Below are 17,313 nucleotides of genomic sequence, written 5' to 3'. Positions count from 1 at the left end.
GCCTCAGGCAATTTACAATCATGGCTGAAGGCAAAAGGGGAGCCAGCTTATCACATGGTGAGATGGAGCAAGAGAGAGAGAGAGTCAGGGAGTTGCTAAGTTCTTTAAACAACCAGCTGCCAGGTGAACTTGTTACCTTGGAGAAGGCACCAAGCCATTCCTGAGAGATCTACCCCCATGACCCAAACACCTCCCACTAAGCCCTATCTTCAACACTGGGGATCATATTTTAATATGAGATGTGAAAGGGAAAAGTATCCAAACCATATCAGTCTGCAATTATCAAGTGTCTATTGGAGTTTCTTTGCAAAGAGACCCAAGGTCCTGTGACTCAATCCCAGTGAAACTAATATAGTCCTGAAGAGACAAAGTGTCTAGGTTTGGAAATATCTATCGTGCAGTGACATGCTAACCAGAAGGCCCAGTAGAGCAAACATCAACAGGGGAGCTGTGGAGATGGACAACAACATCCATGATTTACACATGTTGTAAGAATGGCCTGACCAGAATTATGGGCAAAACAACAACAACAACAAAAACAACAACAAAAACTCCTTGAGCCCTGAGTATGGGGAGTTTCTGCTTTTGTAGCCTAGTATCCATAGACTCCATGTGTAATCAAACAACAGCCAATGTCCCATGGAAAACATGGGCTAAGTGCAAAGGTTGTTCTGTGCAACTCCTAAGGCTCAGCCAGATTCCCCTCTCTCAGGAGTGTTCCTCTGCGTGTGCCAAGTCAGAGCTGTGTCCACATGCAAACTTGGAAGATATGATAGAGGACAATACGTCAAGTGAGTATCAGTTCAATTAGATAGAATTCTTTTCGCTATGCAATTTCAGATCACTGAGTGCTCATTTCTTTCACTGTTCTCTGATGTTCTTTTTTTTTTTTTTTTTTTTTTTTTTTTTTTTGGTATGTAGCTGACCAGCCTACCAGGTCTTTTATGCGGTTCAATATACAAGGTGACACCAAGGTAAGACAAATGAAGTTCCAGTTTGGGTACCTCCATCTCCCTCCCCTGGATCCTGATCCAGTGACTGCCAAAACCAGAAAGAACTGGGGTAGGGTGCTTGATCATGGGGAAGGCTGTTGTCGTTCACCCGGCAGATGGGAAAGGGGAAAGGTTTCACTTCTTCACAATTTGAATGACATCCTCGTCCTCCAATATATGGTCTTTACCCACTTTCTGAGGATTGCGTTTCACAGAGAGACCCCAGACCAGAGCATATTTAAATTCTTTGATAAGATTTTTGTGAATCTTCATGCAGAAATCCTCCACTGTGATCCTGGAGTAAGGAAGCACCACTGGGGATGTATAATCTGGTAATTGGCCTTTGGGTTTGTTGTAAATTCTCACTAGTTTCAGATAGGCCCAGATCTTTTCCAATAGGTCATCAAAATTCCAGCGGTGATGGGCAGAGATGGGTGCACAGTGAGGCACCTTATAGATGATATCCAATTCCTCAATGGAGATTTGGTCAATCTTATTTAACACATAGATACAGGGGATATAAACTCTGTTTCCTTCCACCACATCAATGAGGTCATCAGTTGTAGCATCACCACGTAGAGTCACATCGGCATTATGAATCTTGTATTTGGCCAGAATGCTCTTCACAGTTTCAGCATCCAGCTCACTCTGGGGGCAAGTGACTGTGAGATTAATGCCTCCCTTGTCTTTCTTCTTAAAGCCAGTGTTGGGAGGTTTGCTGTTCAAGCGAATGCCAAAGCCTTCCAGCTCATTTTCATTTATCTTCTTATGTCCCAAAGGTTTCAGGGCATCCAGAACAATCAAGATCAAGTTACAGGTTCGGGCCACTTTCCCATCGTTGGCACCTTCAATGATACCTGGGAGATCCAGGAGCTGGATCTTGGCAACTTTGTATCTGATGACACCAGGCACAGTGGTCAGAGTAGTGAATTCATAGGTTGCCACCTCAAAATATACCCCTGCCAGGTTACTAAGCAGTGTCAACTTCCCCAGAGATGGAAAACCAACAAATCCAATTCAAGCATCACCTGTCTTGGCCACATCAAAACCTTCTCCTGGACCTCCACCACCAGCACCCTTTGGAGTAATGAGTTCTCGACGAAGCTTAGCAAGACGAGCCTTAAGTAGCCCTAGGCAGTGTGCTGTGGCCTTGTTCTTTTGAGTCTGAGCCATCTCGGCTTCTATCTCTGCGATCTTAGCTAAGGTGCTGCTCATTGTGGTGAGTACCCTGTGGCCTCCACACTGTCACCCTTCACACCAGTGTTCTTAATATATACTTTTGTATTGTGTTCTTTCGGGGTTTTTTTTTGTTTTTTTTTTTGTTTTTGTTTTTGTTTTTGCAGTGATTCTTTTGGCCTTTCAACTGCTGAATCACTGTCCTAGGATGTGGAGATTTCTTTTCAGACTTAATAATAATTCAGAAATGACAATTTTGGTATTAAATAGTCATAAAAACAATAAAAAGTTTTGAAATAATAAGTAAATGTATTATTTTCATAGGATGTGGTCATTATCTGAACAGAAATCTGATTCCCATATTCTAATAGTGATTGTAGAGAAAATATATGTTTTGCCCATATTCCACTTTAAAAGGCTCTAAAAATGTTTGCGAACTAATAATGTGCGTGTCAGTTACATGTCATGATGTGATAGGATGGGAAAGTAAAGGAATGTTTGAATCAACAGCACAAAATATCTTTTTGTTGTTGTTGTTGTTAAAGAAATGAGTCACATCAGAATTACTTATCTCTTAAAGGATGATGGATTCCACGGTGAGTGAAGTTAAAATTGTATTTCTAAGCAGAAATATCAAAAAGAAAGCATATTTTATAGAAAAGAGTTTGTGATATCTAGAAAGGATGACAAGTCTTCAGAGACTTTTTATAGTTCTTTTCATTAGTAGGCACAAACATCCAACCAAAAATCTGTTGATTTTACTTCACAATCTTCAATGTGGTGACTAAACATAGTGAAATTAAAATTATATTTTAAACTAAAAAGTACAAAAACAATGAAAAGATAGTTTATAGGAAAGAGCTTGTAAAACAAAGAATGAGGAGACTACAAAATATATTCATAAGCGGGAACACATCTCCAACAAAATTCTAATGATTTCTCCATCACAATTATTAGTTTGGAGGTTGGAGATGCTGCCCATCCTCCTGTGAGCAGGACACCCATGGAGACTTTGCACAGGGTGAGGGCCCCAAATGCAAGCCTCCCAAGAGGGAAGGCAGAGCAAGATGGCAGAATAGAAAGCTCTACTCATTGTCTTACGTGCCTACCCCCCAGCAAGGACACCAAGTTAACAACCATCTATGAGAAAAAAACATTTCATAAGGACCAAATCAGGTGAGGGCTCACAGCACTTGGTTTTAACTTCAAATCACTGAAAGAGACACTGAAGACATGAAAGAAAGAAAGAAAGAAAGAAAGAAAGAAAGAAAGAAAGAAAGAAAGAAAGAAAGAAAGAAAGAAAGAAAGAAAGAAAGAGTCCTGAATCATGGATGCCACGCATCCCCCACCCGTAGTGGCATGGTGCCAGGAGCATCAGTGGGCACTGAGGGAGGGAGAACACAGAAATTGTGAGGGATTGAACTCAGTGCTGTCCCATTAGGACAGAAAGGAAAACTGGGGTGATGCTCACCCATGTAGGGAGAGTTTAAACCAGCCCTAGGCAGAGGGGAATCCCTGACCTAAGCAGTTCAAACTTCAGTGTCTGCAAACCTCTCCACAAAGAACTATAACACTGTGTGCCTGAAAGTAAACTTAAAATTAGACTAGGCCATAAGGACTGCAACTCTTAGGCAAGTTGTAGTGCTGAACTAAGCCCAGATACAGTGGACTGGGGAGTGAGGGCATGCAACATACTGAAACATTAGCTGAGAAAGCCAAGGGCATTCTGGTGTCACCCCTCCCCTAACCCCAGGCTACACAGACTGTGGCTCCAAAAGATAATCCTTTCTTCCACCTAAAGAGAGGAGAGGAGGACTTCTTACATCTAAAATATCAGTTCGGCTACAACAGGATAGAGCCACTGATCAGAGTTGCAAGGCCCCTGTTTGAGGCCCTAGCTCCCAGATGACATTTCCAGACATACACTGTGCCAGAAGGGAACTCACTGCCTTGAAGAAAAACACCCAGTCCTGGCAGCATTCATCACCTGCTAACTAAAGAGCCCTACACCCTGAATAACCAGCAGTGATACCCAGGTACTAGATCAAGGACTTTGGGTGAACGTCTGAGACTTGCTGACTTCAGGTACCAGCACAGCCACAAGGAGGCGCTTGGGATCCACATTTTGAGGACTTGACACTTCGACAACTTTTGTGGACCTGCACTGGGACAAAGGGGAGCCCAGTGCCCTGAAGGGAGAGTTCTAAGTCAGGTAACATTCACAACAAGCTGACTTAAGAGACCTTGAGACTTAAGGGAACATTGGCGGTAGTCTGGCAGTATTCTTCATGGCATAAGTATTCTTCATGGCAGTATTCCTCATGGCATAGGGTGATGGTGGCTCCTCTGCCTTTGGAAAGGTGAGGGAAGAGTCAGAAGGACTGAATCTTATGGTTTAGTGCTAGTTAAGCGACAATGCAATAGAATGCCAGGTAGACTTCTAAGGTTTTTGACTCTACTCCCTGACTCCCGGACTAGTCCCTGCATTTCTGGACCCACCCAAGGCCTGGGGGACTTCACTGCCCTGAAGGGAAGGGCACAGGCCTAGTTGACTTTGCCTGCTACTGAATATATAGCCCCAGGGCCTTGAGAAAACATAGGCAGTACCCAGAGAGTGGTTATAACAAGCCTTGAGTGAAACCCAGCACTATGTTGGTTTCAAGTTTGACCCAGGGCAGTCATAGCCATGGCGGTCATAGGGGTGCTGGTGTCACTCCAACCTCAGCTTTAGGTGGCTAAGAACAGAGAGAGACTTGGTATGTTTGGGAGAAATTAAGGGAACAGAGCACAAGTCTCTTTCTGGTAATCCAGGGAATTCTACCAGATCATCTCCAAGATAATCAAGGTGGTACCTCTATGAGTTTGCAAAAACCACAGTGTTACTGGGCTTAGGGTTCCCCCTAAAGCAAATACAGCTTAGGTCCCAACACCCAAATCTTTTCAAATATCTGGAAAGCCTTCTCAAGAAGGATGGCTACAAATAAGCCCAGACAGTAAAGAGTACAATGAATATCGAACTCTTTAATCCCTGGACATTGAAGAACATCTACTAGCATCAACACCATCTAGGAAAATATGACCTCACCAAATGAACTAAATAAGGCCCCGAAGACCAATCCTGGAGAAACAGAGATACATGGACTTTCAGACAGATAGTTCAAAATAGCTGTGTTGAGGAAACTCAGAGAAATTAAAGATAGCACAGAGAAGGAATTCAGAATTCTATCAGATAAATTTAACCAAGAGATTGAAATAGTAAAAAGAATCAAGCAGAAATTCCGAAGCTGAATAATGCAATAGGCATACAGAACAAGGCATCAGAGTCCTTAAGTAGCAGAATTGATCAAGCAAAAGTAAGAATTAGTGAGCTTAAAGACAGGCTGTTTGAAAATGCATGATCACAGAAGACAAAAGAAAAAAGAATAAAATACAATAAAGCATGTCTACTGGGTCTAGAAAATTGCCTCAAAAGGACAAATCTAAGAGTTATCAACTTTAAAAAGGAGGTAGGGAAAGAAATAGGGGTAGAATGTCTATTAAAAGGGATAATGAAAGAGAACTTCCCAAACCTAGAGAATGATATCAGAATACAAGAAAGTTATAAAACAACAAACAGATTTAACCCAAAGAAGACTACCTTGCTAAAAAGGCATTTTATAATGAAACTTCCAAATATCGAAGATAAAGAAAAGCAGCAAGAGAAAAGAAACAAAAAACATACAAAGAAGCCCAAATACATTTGGCAGCAGAATTTTCAGTGGAAATCTTACAGGCCAGAAGAGAGTGACATGACTTATTTAAAGTGTTGAAGGAAAAAAAAAACAAACTTATACCCTAGAATAGTACATCTGGTAAAAACATACTTCAAACATGAAGCAGAAAAAAAAAAAAGACTTTCCCAGACAAATCAAAGTTGAGGAATTTCATCAATACCGGACATTTCCTATAAGAAATGTTAAAGGAGATACTTCAGTAAGAAGGAAGATATTAATAAGCAATAAATAATCACCTGAAGTTATATAACTCACTGGTAATATTAAGTATACAGAAAAATACAGAATTTTTTATTTATTGTAAATATTTATATTTACAGAATATAAAAATATTTTAAGACTAACTGTGGTGTGTAAACAACTGTTAACCTAAATAGAAAGGCTAAACAATGAACCAATCAAAAATAATAACCACAACAATTTTTCAAGACATAGAACAATAAGATATAAATAGAAACAACAAAAAGTTTGTTCACAGAGGAGCCTAACCCTATAGTCACCATCACCCTGTGCCATGAGGAGTACTGCCAGACTACCGCCAATGGTCTCTTAAGTCTAAAGGTCTCTTGTTGTGAGTCCGCTTGTTGTGAATAGAAACAACAAAAAACAACAAAAATGGGGGGTATGTAATTAAAGCACAGAGTTTATATTAGGTTTCTTTTTACTTGTTTGTTTATGCAAAGAGTGTTAAGTTGTTATCAAGTTAAAATAATGCGTTATAAGATAGCATTTGAAAGCTTCATGGTAACCTCAAGCCAGAAAACATACAACAAATACACAAAAAAACTATCTATCTATCTATCTATCTATCTATCTATCTATCTATCTATCTAATCTCCAGTTAGGTGTATAAACACACACACACACCCCCCCCCCCCCCGTACTTCAATATGCATTATCTGTTAACTCTTGGGACAGCCCATGTTATACAGAATGCTCCATTTCACAGAGGAGGAAACTAATGATCAGGCATCATGGATTGTTTCCCCAAAGTCACATGGACAGAAAGTTTTGGGGCTGGGATTTGAACCCAGGTTTGCTTGACTACTATGTTCCTTCCACATGACCATGTTCATCTCATAGATGAGCTCATGGCCTATAATGAGAGAGAAAAACCATAAAGAGGATGTGAAATCTTCAGTTCTCTGCTGCCTCTGTCTCACACCATGATGATTCTAGTCTTAAACTAGCCCCATATGTAGTTATCTCTACAAAACACAACCATCAAAGCCCTTACAAACTGTAAACAACTTTATTTTGGATTTGGGAGCAGGGATATACCTTGCATCCCCCTGACCCCCTCTACATCACCTCTTTTTCTTCTGTTCTCTCACACTCAGTTTGTCCCTCTCAGATCGTGTCCTAAAAATCTAGTTTGCCCTCCAAATATGAAATCAAATAATACCCTCCGCCCCATCATATATTGTGAGAGCTGAACACTAGACTCACAGGTACTGAGATTATACAAGAGCTAATCAAAGGATTTGACCCAAGAAATTTTCTGTCTTAGAAAAATTCTGGCACTACCTCCCCTGCTTACAATAAAATGTTCTTCAACTCTTGTCCCAATTGACACCAAATGACAACAAAGTGGAGATACGTGGGAAAAACAGAGGACAACCATGCAGGAAGATATCAGGAAGATAAAAGTCATTTCTTATGCTTGCATTAGTTTCATGTTCCTGTAACAAATTAGCATGACCTTACTGGCTGTACAGAACACACATTTCTTATCTTACAGTTCTGGAGGTGAGAAGTCTCACTGAGCTAACATCAAGGAGTTAATAGGGCGGTATTCCTTCTGGAGGTTCCAGGGCAGAGAATCTAATTTCTTGCTTTTCATCTTCAAGATGCTCCAACATCCCTGGCTCCATGGGATGGAGCAGCCCTCCATCACTGCAGCAGCCCTCCATCCTTCCTCCATCACTGCAGCAGCCCTCCATCCTTCCTCCATCACTGCAGCAGCCCTCCATCCTTCCTCCATCACTGCAGCAGCCCTCCATCCTTCCTCCATCACTGCAGCAGCCCTCCATCCTTCCTCCATCACTGCAGCAGCCCTCCATCCTTCCTCCATCACTGCAGCAGCCCTCTCCACTGTCCCAACTCCTCTCTGACTGCCAAGTGGGAAATAGATTCTTCAGTACACTGATGCTCTCAACTTCTGATAGGATTACTGTCCATAAACCCACTGTAAGTTGAAACCACTGTAAGTCAAAAATGCATTTAAATCACCTAACCTATTGAGCATCATGTCTTAGCTAGCCTACTTTAAATGTGCTTAGAAGATATACATTCACCTACAGCCAAACACATAATCTAAAACAAAGCTTATTTTATAATAAAGTGTTGACTATTTCATTGAATTTATTAAATATTGCACTGAAAGGGAAAACAGAGTAGTTTTATTTATTTATTTATTTATTTATTTATTTATTTTGAGACAGAGTCTCGCTCGCTCTCTCCCAGTCTGCAGCGCAGTGGCATGATCTCGGCTCACTGCAAGCTCCGCCTTCTGGGTTCAGGACATTCTCCTGCCTCAGCCTCCCAAGTAGCCGGGATTACAGGAGCCTGCCACAATGCCCAGCTAACTATTTTGGTATTTTTTTAGTAGAGACGGGGTTTCACTGTGTTAGCCAGTATGGTCTTGATCTCCTGACCTTGTGATCCGCCCAGAGTAGTTTTATGAGTACTCAAAGTACAGTCAGTTTCTACTGAATGTGTATCACTCTCAGATTATTGTAAAGTCAAAAAGTATTTAAATACAGTCATCATAAGTTGGAGACTGTCAGTAAGTTCAAAAAGTAACTAAAAAGTAACTCAAAAATGCTCAGAAAAATAAAACTGTATCCAGACAGAGGTACAATAGTGTATTATCTAAAATGTACAATTTTCAGGAAAAAAAAAACACAAAAAAAACCCTGAAAAGAAATAGAAAAGAATGATCAATATTGAGGAAAGAAAAGCAAAACAACTACCATCACAACAAAAATGTGTTGGTGAAAGCTGACTCTCATCTGTGCTAAATATTAACTTTAGCAAAGACTACAAAGCAGTTCCTGTACAGATGTTCAAAGAATTATTTTTGAAGCTACAATTGAAAAGAGGAAAATATAAGTACAATGATTCAGCATGTGGACACTAAAAAAAGAAAGAGAAAGTCTAAAAGTCTCAGAGTTACTATGACAAATGACCAAAGGAGAATTCTAGAAACCAAACGTATAATAATCAAATTAAAAACGTATCAGATACGTGCTCACTTCGGCAGCACATATACTAAAAGTGGAACAATACGGAGAAGACTAGCATGGCCACTGCCAAGGATGACATGCAAATCCATGAAGCGTTCCATATTTTCACTCTTGGGGTGGATGACTTGGTTCATGCCTTGATGAAGAACACAGCTAGTTGCGAGAATTAATGTGAATTCCAGGACACCTTGATCATTGACACTTCGAATACACTTGCAGCTCTGAGACTACAAAAAAAAAAAAGTATTAGATAGGTTCAATAGCAGTCTCAGATGACAGAAGAATCAGCGAACTTGAAAATAAAGAAAGAGAAATTAGTAGAAATTACTGAATCTAAAGAAAGAAAAAAAAAGCATTTCAGAACTATATTCTACAGTTCCTCCTTGACAGTGAATATACACAAACCTCATTCAGTTACATGCTTAATATTTATGCCCTTTACTCCGGGATTTTATCAACTAAAATAAAACTAATTTAAAAATCTAGGCCGGGGGCGGTGGCTCACGCCTGTAATCCCAGCACTTTGGGAGGCCGAGACGGGCGGATCACGAAGTCAGGAGATGGAGACCATCCCGGCTAACACCGTGAAACCCCGTCTCTACTAAAAATACAAAAAATTAGCCGGGCGTGGTGGCGGGCACCTGTAGTCCCAGCTACATGGGAGGCTGAGGCAGGAGAATGGTGTGAACCCGGGAGGCAGAGCTTGCAGTGAGTGGAGATAGCGCCACTGCACTCCAGCCTGGGCTACAGAGCGAGACTCCGTCTCAAAAAAAAAAAAAAAAAAAAAAAAGAAAAGAAAAAATCTAGATGCTAAAATAAATATGAAAATAGTAACTAAGAAAAACTGACTAGGTGTGGTGACTCATGCCTGTAATCCCAGCACTTTGGGAGGTCGAGGTGGGAGGATCACTTGAAGTCAAGAGTTCGAGACCAGCCTGGGCAACATAGTGAAACCCCATCTCTACCAAAAATACAAAAATTAACCAGGCATGGTGGTGCATGCCAGTAATCTCAGCTAGCTCGGGAGGCTGAGGCAGGAGAATCACTTGAACCTGGGAGGTTGAGGTTGCAGTGAGCTGAGATCCTGCCACTGTGCTCCAGTCTGGGTGGGTGACAGAGTAAGTGAAACTCTGTCTCAATACACACACACACACACACACACACACACACACACACACAATAAAATTAAATAAATAAGAATAACCAAATATTTATGGAAGCTCAGCCTATTAAAGACAAGTGTAAAATGTGTTTGGGAAAGTGAAAACAAATTAGAAATCTCTTAGAGGAAATAGAAGAACATGATTAAATATGTCCCTTTTTCCACTCAGGCAGCACAAACTTTATTAGGTTCCCTCCAAACACAGAAGACACATTACGTCACTGTGCTCACACTGGATGTCCCCATACTCTCAGCTCTTTCCACACCAGTGCACCCACCAGGGGATTTGCATACTGTCTCCTAGGGAGGACCTTCCATTGTGAGTCTGAGATAAAAGCTCAGCTCTAACCTTGCCTTGACTGATCAGGACTCCTCAGGTCACCTTCTCACAATGAGGCTCCCTGCTCAGCTCCTGGGGCTGCTAGTGCTCTGGGTTCCTGGTAAGGACAGAAGGGAGATAAGAGAGGAGAATGGGGTGGGAGGGTGAGCTCTGGGGACCCCACTGCCTGTCCACATGCACATCTTGACCTACAAGAAAAGGGGTATAAAGTTTAGAACTGCAAGTGTGAGAAATAGAAGATTCCTCACTCTTACAGTTCTAAGCTTCATATCCTAGAAGGACAAAGGACTTGTGTTCTCGTGAAGAGTGTAACACAGGAAGAGGAGAATAGTGTAGGCAACTTCTTGAGTCTCTTTTGTGCCTCATGAATGTTTTTTTAAACCTGAATGTTTAGGGGTATGAGCCAAAGTCACACACACAAAAAATCACTTAGCATAAAGTAAATAACAGAAAGAATATCATTTTAATGGTTCCCAATATTTGTACATAACCCTGGACTTCTCTCACTATTTCAGGATCCAGTGGAGATATTGTGATGATCCAGACTCCACTATCCCTGCCCGTCACCCCTGGAGAGCCGGCCTCCATCTCCTGCAGGTCTAGTCAGAACCTCCTGCATAGTGATGGAAACACTTATTTGCACTGGTACCTGCAGAAGCCAGGCCAGTCTCCACAGCTCCTGATTTATGGGGGTTCCAACCGTTTTGCTGGAGTGCCAGATAGGTTCAGTGGCAGTGGGTCAGCCACTGATTTCACAATGAAAATCAGCCGAGTGGAGGCCAAGGATGTTGGGGTTTATTACTGCATGCAAGGTATACAGTTTCCTCCCACAGTGGTACAACTGTGAACAGAAACCTCCCTTCTTGCTGTGGTTCAGCTGCCCAAATGTGTTGTTTATCTGGAAAGCAGACACTGTAGATTATCTTGGGAGAGTAAAGAGGAAGATGATGGAGAACTCAGGGGAATACATTACAGCTGAGGGCTCGTGACCATCAATATCTGGTTACATCTCAGGTACCACAATTTTAGCCCCCATCAGTTGCAAGAGTCTTGGCCTGGCAGAATTTGCAAGAGAATGGAGGGAGGTCAAGTACCCTCTGAACAACCAGTCATGTTGCAAGGGAAAGCTGAATCAAAGCTCATAGTAATCCTCTCTGCCTTGCCTATGTTCATTCATCAACTAAATTCATTCAGCCTGACAACCACCTAAATGAAACAGATTAGTGGCAATATAAAACTAATACAGTCTTGGTTTTGATTTGATTTAGCAGTTACTAGTGTACATGTACCTTGACAAGATTTGGTGATACTAAAATAGTTTCCCTCCCATCTTCTACCTTACACCTTACACTTTTCTTACATCTCTCTCTGGGACAGCAGGAGGCACAGCATTTTATCCTTTTTTTTTTTTCAGGGAGTGCTGGAGTGTATTTATATTCTAGAGTTTTCAACTACTAGATATATTTTGGTAAGTTTATGCAAAAACTAAGACCTAGCGACAAAAAATCTTTGAAAAATCTTATTCACAGTATGTTGAAATGAAAAGAAAGTTCTATGAAATCCAAAGCTCTGTTTTAAAAATAAATATCCAAGTTTGAAAAGACAAAAGAAAAAAGTCTAAAAATGTATGTCATATTCAATGAAATCTGAATTAATACAAAATAATATATACCTTATATTTTGCCCCACAATCTATAGCCTCTAGGCACAGGGCAGTAAACGAGAATGTGAGGGCAGCTGTTACTGTGTTGATGGTGGTGCACTGGAGTTGATATACGAACCCAGGTGGAAGCTCTGCTGTATTTCTTGGGGAGAATCACAGAGTTGTGGGACTCCTGTGTGGAGTTCAAGGCTGTGCTCTGACGCAATGGCAAACTCACAGGGAAGTATTGCATCATGCAGTCTTTAGTGACTCAAAGTTTAGAGAAGTCCCTGTCCAAATGTACCTCAGGTCATATCACACATTCTTAGCCAATCCGGCAGGACATAGAAGACCTTGGAAAAGTAGATCCTGCCCCTATCGTTTACCTGGGAATGATTAGAGAAAGAAAGGATCATTCAAGAAAGCTTATAGTTAAAATAAAGATGATGTTGACCAGAGCAGTGCAGGGGCTGGGAAGATCAGGAGGAGGTATAGTGGTGGGAGCCTAAGGCCCATAGGTCAGACACACATAAAGGAAAATCAGGGCATCATGGTAGGGGAAAACTCATGAGAATGAAGGAGGTTTCACTGTGTCTCTCTAGCCGACCTACCCAGCCACCATTCTCAACCCAGGCTTCAGCAAATGTCCCAAGGAGAAATTCAGCCTGGTGTTAAGGGCTTCACTCATGCCATATAATCCATAATCTGTAAGGCAGGTACATGCCACTGCCAAAGGTGAGATGAATTCCCCACTCTTGTAGAGATCTTCTGCCTGGGCCAAACCAGAATCTCCAATCACACTCATATTTGGTAAATTTCACTGAGGCACAAAGTGACAGGATGACACCAGGCAATATACAAAGGCATTTTTCCTCTGTGGAATTTTAGGCTATCTGTTCTTTATTTTTTCCACAACTCTCTGATGTTATAATAAACATGATTTTTTAAATTTAGTTTTGCTCTCCCGCATTTATTGCAATTCTTGTGTCCATCTTCTAAGGCCTATTCCTTACTACTTCACTATTGAAAGCAAATAGTTCAATTAAATTACAAAGTGGGAATGTCACTTTGAATATTATATTGCAAAACATTCACATCTAGATCAATAAATGCAGATGGCACAGGGAAATGAAGGAAAAGACAACTGCAGAAATGATAATGATCTTATCAGTGTTCACAGTAATTGATACTGAATACCAAACATGAGATACTGAATTCGATATTCCAGTAATGTATGCAGAAATTACATACATATATGCTTTAAAGGTACTACATTTACAATAGTACTTTAGTATTATTTTGATCCATAAAAGGGTATATGTATTATTTCATCATGTTATACTAGAAGTAGATAGTTTGAATTAAGAAATCAAAATGATCCTGCTTTTGATTAAGGACATAAGCTATATGGAAGATGGCTGCCTATTCCAAGAAAATATATCCAGTGGCAAGTGCACTTAATATATCTATGTATTATTATCTTTGCTGGGTATGAAATTGTATGATAATATTTACATGTAAGGAAAAGAACCCAAAAGGAACTCAATCCTTCCAATGGAAAATAAATATCAGTAAGTAATTTAACATCTTTGGGGCCTTTGAAAAGGAAAGAATTAAAATGAGGTAAAATGAATGTGCAAATAAATACTGTTTGTAAAACAACAAAATATTAGGCAGTTATGTATCAGTAGTACTCTATAAAAGAAATGCTAAAGACAGTTCTGCAACAGAAGGAATGTAAGACTAAATAGAAACATAAAGATATATAAGAGATGGACACAGGAAAGGATATGTATATGAATAAATACAAATTAATATTTGTGCACAACGATAGATATCATGGTTTGTGAATTTTGCAATGCACATATAACTGAATTGCTGAAAAATAACATAAAAAAGTAGTGCAAATGGAATTTTAAAACTAACTCTATTTCAGGAAGTGGTAAATTAATATTTGGTACTAGGAAGTAATAAGTTGAGGATAGCTGCTATATAATAAATGACTGCATATTTAACAAGTTAATGTAAGGAAAAAGATAATAAAATGTCTAATCCAAAGGAAAGCAAGAAAGCAGGAAATCTGAGAAAAAAAAAAAAAAAAAGGATGGTAGATTTAACTCTACCAGTAATTTAGACACCATAAACAGACAAATTTCTCCAAATAAAATTTTTATCAAACAAGATTAAAATGAAAGGTTTATGCTGCTTATAAAATACACACTGCAATAAGATCACAAAATGGATTGGAAAATTTAAAAATGGAAAGTAAAGATCACGCAAAAACTGAATTAACGAAATCTGACTTATACTTTAAGGCAAGGGAGAAAAAAGGGCCTTTCCTAACGATAAATGGGCCAATCTTTTAGGAAATCATTAAAATGCTAAATCTACGTAGACCCAAAATATAACTTTAAAATATATAGGTAGAAAATTGATTAAATAAAGTAAGGAAAAGTCAACTACATGTTATGGTGGGAGACTTTATGCTCAAGAGATGATAGAAAAGCAGAAAATAACCTAAGGATTTAAAAGATGTGATCAACATAATTACCACATTTGACATAGTTAAAGAAGAAAAAAAGTATATGGTCACCTCAATTGATATAGAAAAAACCACTGGACAAATTTAGACCCTGTTTATGTAAAAAAGTCCTAGAAAATTAGAAATGGAAAAAACCTTCCTTATCTCTCAGAGAATACATAGACAGACAGACAGGCAGACAGACAGACACACACACACTCACATTAAATACTGAAAAATTGTTTTTCTTCATTTTGGAATTCGATATTTTTAAAAGATGTAAAGTATCATCATTCCTAGGTAATACTGTACTGGATGTCTGACTAGTACAAAGGGCAGGAAAAAGAAACAAAATGCATGAGTACTGGAAATAAAGAAATTGAATAGTTACTATTTGTAGATGGTATGATTGTTTGGATAGTAAACCAAAACCATAATCTAGAGGTCTTCTTTAACATTTTAATAATGTTTTGTACAGTATCAAGACTTCACATCTTAGGCCCACTCCAGTGACTCACACCAATAATCCCAACACCTTGGGCGGATGAGGTAGGCCAATGACATGAGGTCAGGAGTTTAAGATGAGCCTGGCCAACATGGTGAAATCCTGCCTCTACTAAAAATACAAAAATTAGCCGGCCGTGGTGATGCACACCTGTAATCCCAGCTACCCAGGAGGCTGAGGCACGAGAAGAGCTTGAACCCAGGAGGCGGAGGTTGCAGTGAGTCGAGATTGCGCCACTGCACTCCAACCTGAGCGATAGAGTGAGACTGTCTTTAAAAAAAAAAAAAAAAAAGGGCCAGTCGCGGTGGCTCAAGTCTGTAATCCCAGCACTTTGGGAGGCAGAGGTGGGCGGATCACGAGGTCAGGAGTTCAAGACCAGCCTGGCCAACATGGTGAAACCCCATCTCTACCAAAAAATACAAAAATTAGCCAGGCGTGGTGGTGCCCGCCTGTAATCTCAGCCCAGGAGGGAGACTGAGGCAGGAGAATCGCTGGAATCCGGGAAGTGGAGGTGTCAGTGAGCTGAGATCACACCACTGCACTCCAACCTTGGAGACAGAGTGAGACTCCATCAAAAAAAAAGATTTCACATCTTTTATTATGTCTATTCATAAGAATTTAATGTTTTGGATGCTTTTTAAAAAGCATATTTTACAATTCCATCTCCAATTTGTTTATTGCTGGTATGATCTCTTTTTTTACACATGGTTTTTATATTTATGGACTTTTCTAAATGTATTTATTCATTCAAAAATATGTATTTGCCTTTACTACATTCACCTGATTTTTAAATGTCCTTTGAATCCTATACTAGCTAATAACATTAAATGAACTTTTAGAAATAAAATTATATATGTTCCTTATAAAAATTCTATGGACATCCCTACCAGATTTAGATACTTGATTTTCTGAGTTTATTTTCGAAAATAAGCTCTCTGTTTATTATCGGTTCACCAAGAAAAAATAAATAAATATTTTCCTATTAGCACCTTAGTCTCTGTGAGAAATCATCATCTCTATGTAACTATTTTTGCAGATGGCAAGCCCATTTGCTGGTTGTCTACTGATGCTCTTGGCATAAAAATACAACAGTGATGTCATCAGAGAAATGCAAATCAAAACCACAGTGAGATACCATCTCACACCAATTAGAATGGCAATCATTAAAAAATCAGGAAACAACAGGTGCTGGAGAGGATGTGGAGAAATAGGAACACTTTTACACTGTTGGTGGGACTGTAAACTAGTTCAACCATTGGGGAAAACAGTGTGGCAATTCCTCAAGGATCTAGAACTAGAAATACCATTTGACCCAGACATCCTATTACTGGGGATATACCCAAAGGATTATAAGTCATGCTGCTATAAAGACACATGCACATATATGTTTATTGCGGCACTATTCACAATAACAAAGACTTGGAATCAACCCAAATGTCCATCAGTGACAGACTGGATTAAGAAAATGTGGCACATATACACCATGGAATACTATGCAGCCATAAAAAAGGATGAGTTCATGTCCTTTGTAGGGACATGGATGCAGCTGGAAACCATCATTCTCAGCAAACTATCGCAAGAACAGAAAACCAAATACCACATGTTCTCACTTATAGGTGGGAACTGAACAATGAGATCACTTGGACACTGGAAGGGGAGCATCACACACTGGATCCTAGTGCGGGGAGGGGGAAGAGGGGAGGGATAGCATTAGGAGATATACCTAATGTAAATGACGAGTTAATGGGTACAGCACACCAACATGGCACACGTATACATATGTAACAAACCTGCATGCTGTGCACATGTACCCTAGAACTTAAAGTATAATAAAATAAAAATTAAAATTAAAATTAAAAAATACAACAGTGAGTTCTAGAGAAGACCTGATCCTGTGCTGCCTGGATCATAAGGGAGAGATCAATAAAATAATGGAGTATATACCTGAAATTTT

At 39.8% G+C, this 17,313-nt stretch overlaps 1 non-coding gene, 1 pseudogene and 1 gene segment (V, D, J or C); 2 read left to right on the top strand and 1 right to left on the bottom strand.

The window, feature by feature from the left end:
- LOC103241327 (immunoglobulin kappa variable 2-24-like) overlaps positions 1-17,313 on the top strand; it is a 978,355-nt gene that overhangs the window by 135,780 nt on the left and 825,262 nt on the right.
- On the bottom strand, positions 925-2,207 carry LOC103241324 (developmentally-regulated GTP-binding protein 1 pseudogene; annotated as a pseudogene).
- On the top strand, positions 9,191-9,296 carry LOC119622416 (U6 spliceosomal RNA). The gene has a single exon (XR_005239039.2). It is a non-coding gene; the product is annotated as a U6 spliceosomal RNA (small nuclear RNA).

This window comes from Chlorocebus sabaeus, chromosome 14 (assembly GCF_047675955.1).
Source record: "Chlorocebus sabaeus isolate Y175 chromosome 14, mChlSab1.0.hap1, whole genome shotgun sequence".
NCBI classification, from domain to species: Eukaryota; Metazoa; Chordata; class Mammalia; order Primates; family Cercopithecidae; genus Chlorocebus; species Chlorocebus sabaeus.
Note: the sequence above shows the minus strand (reverse complement) of the source record. Positions and strands in the feature narration are given on the sequence as shown.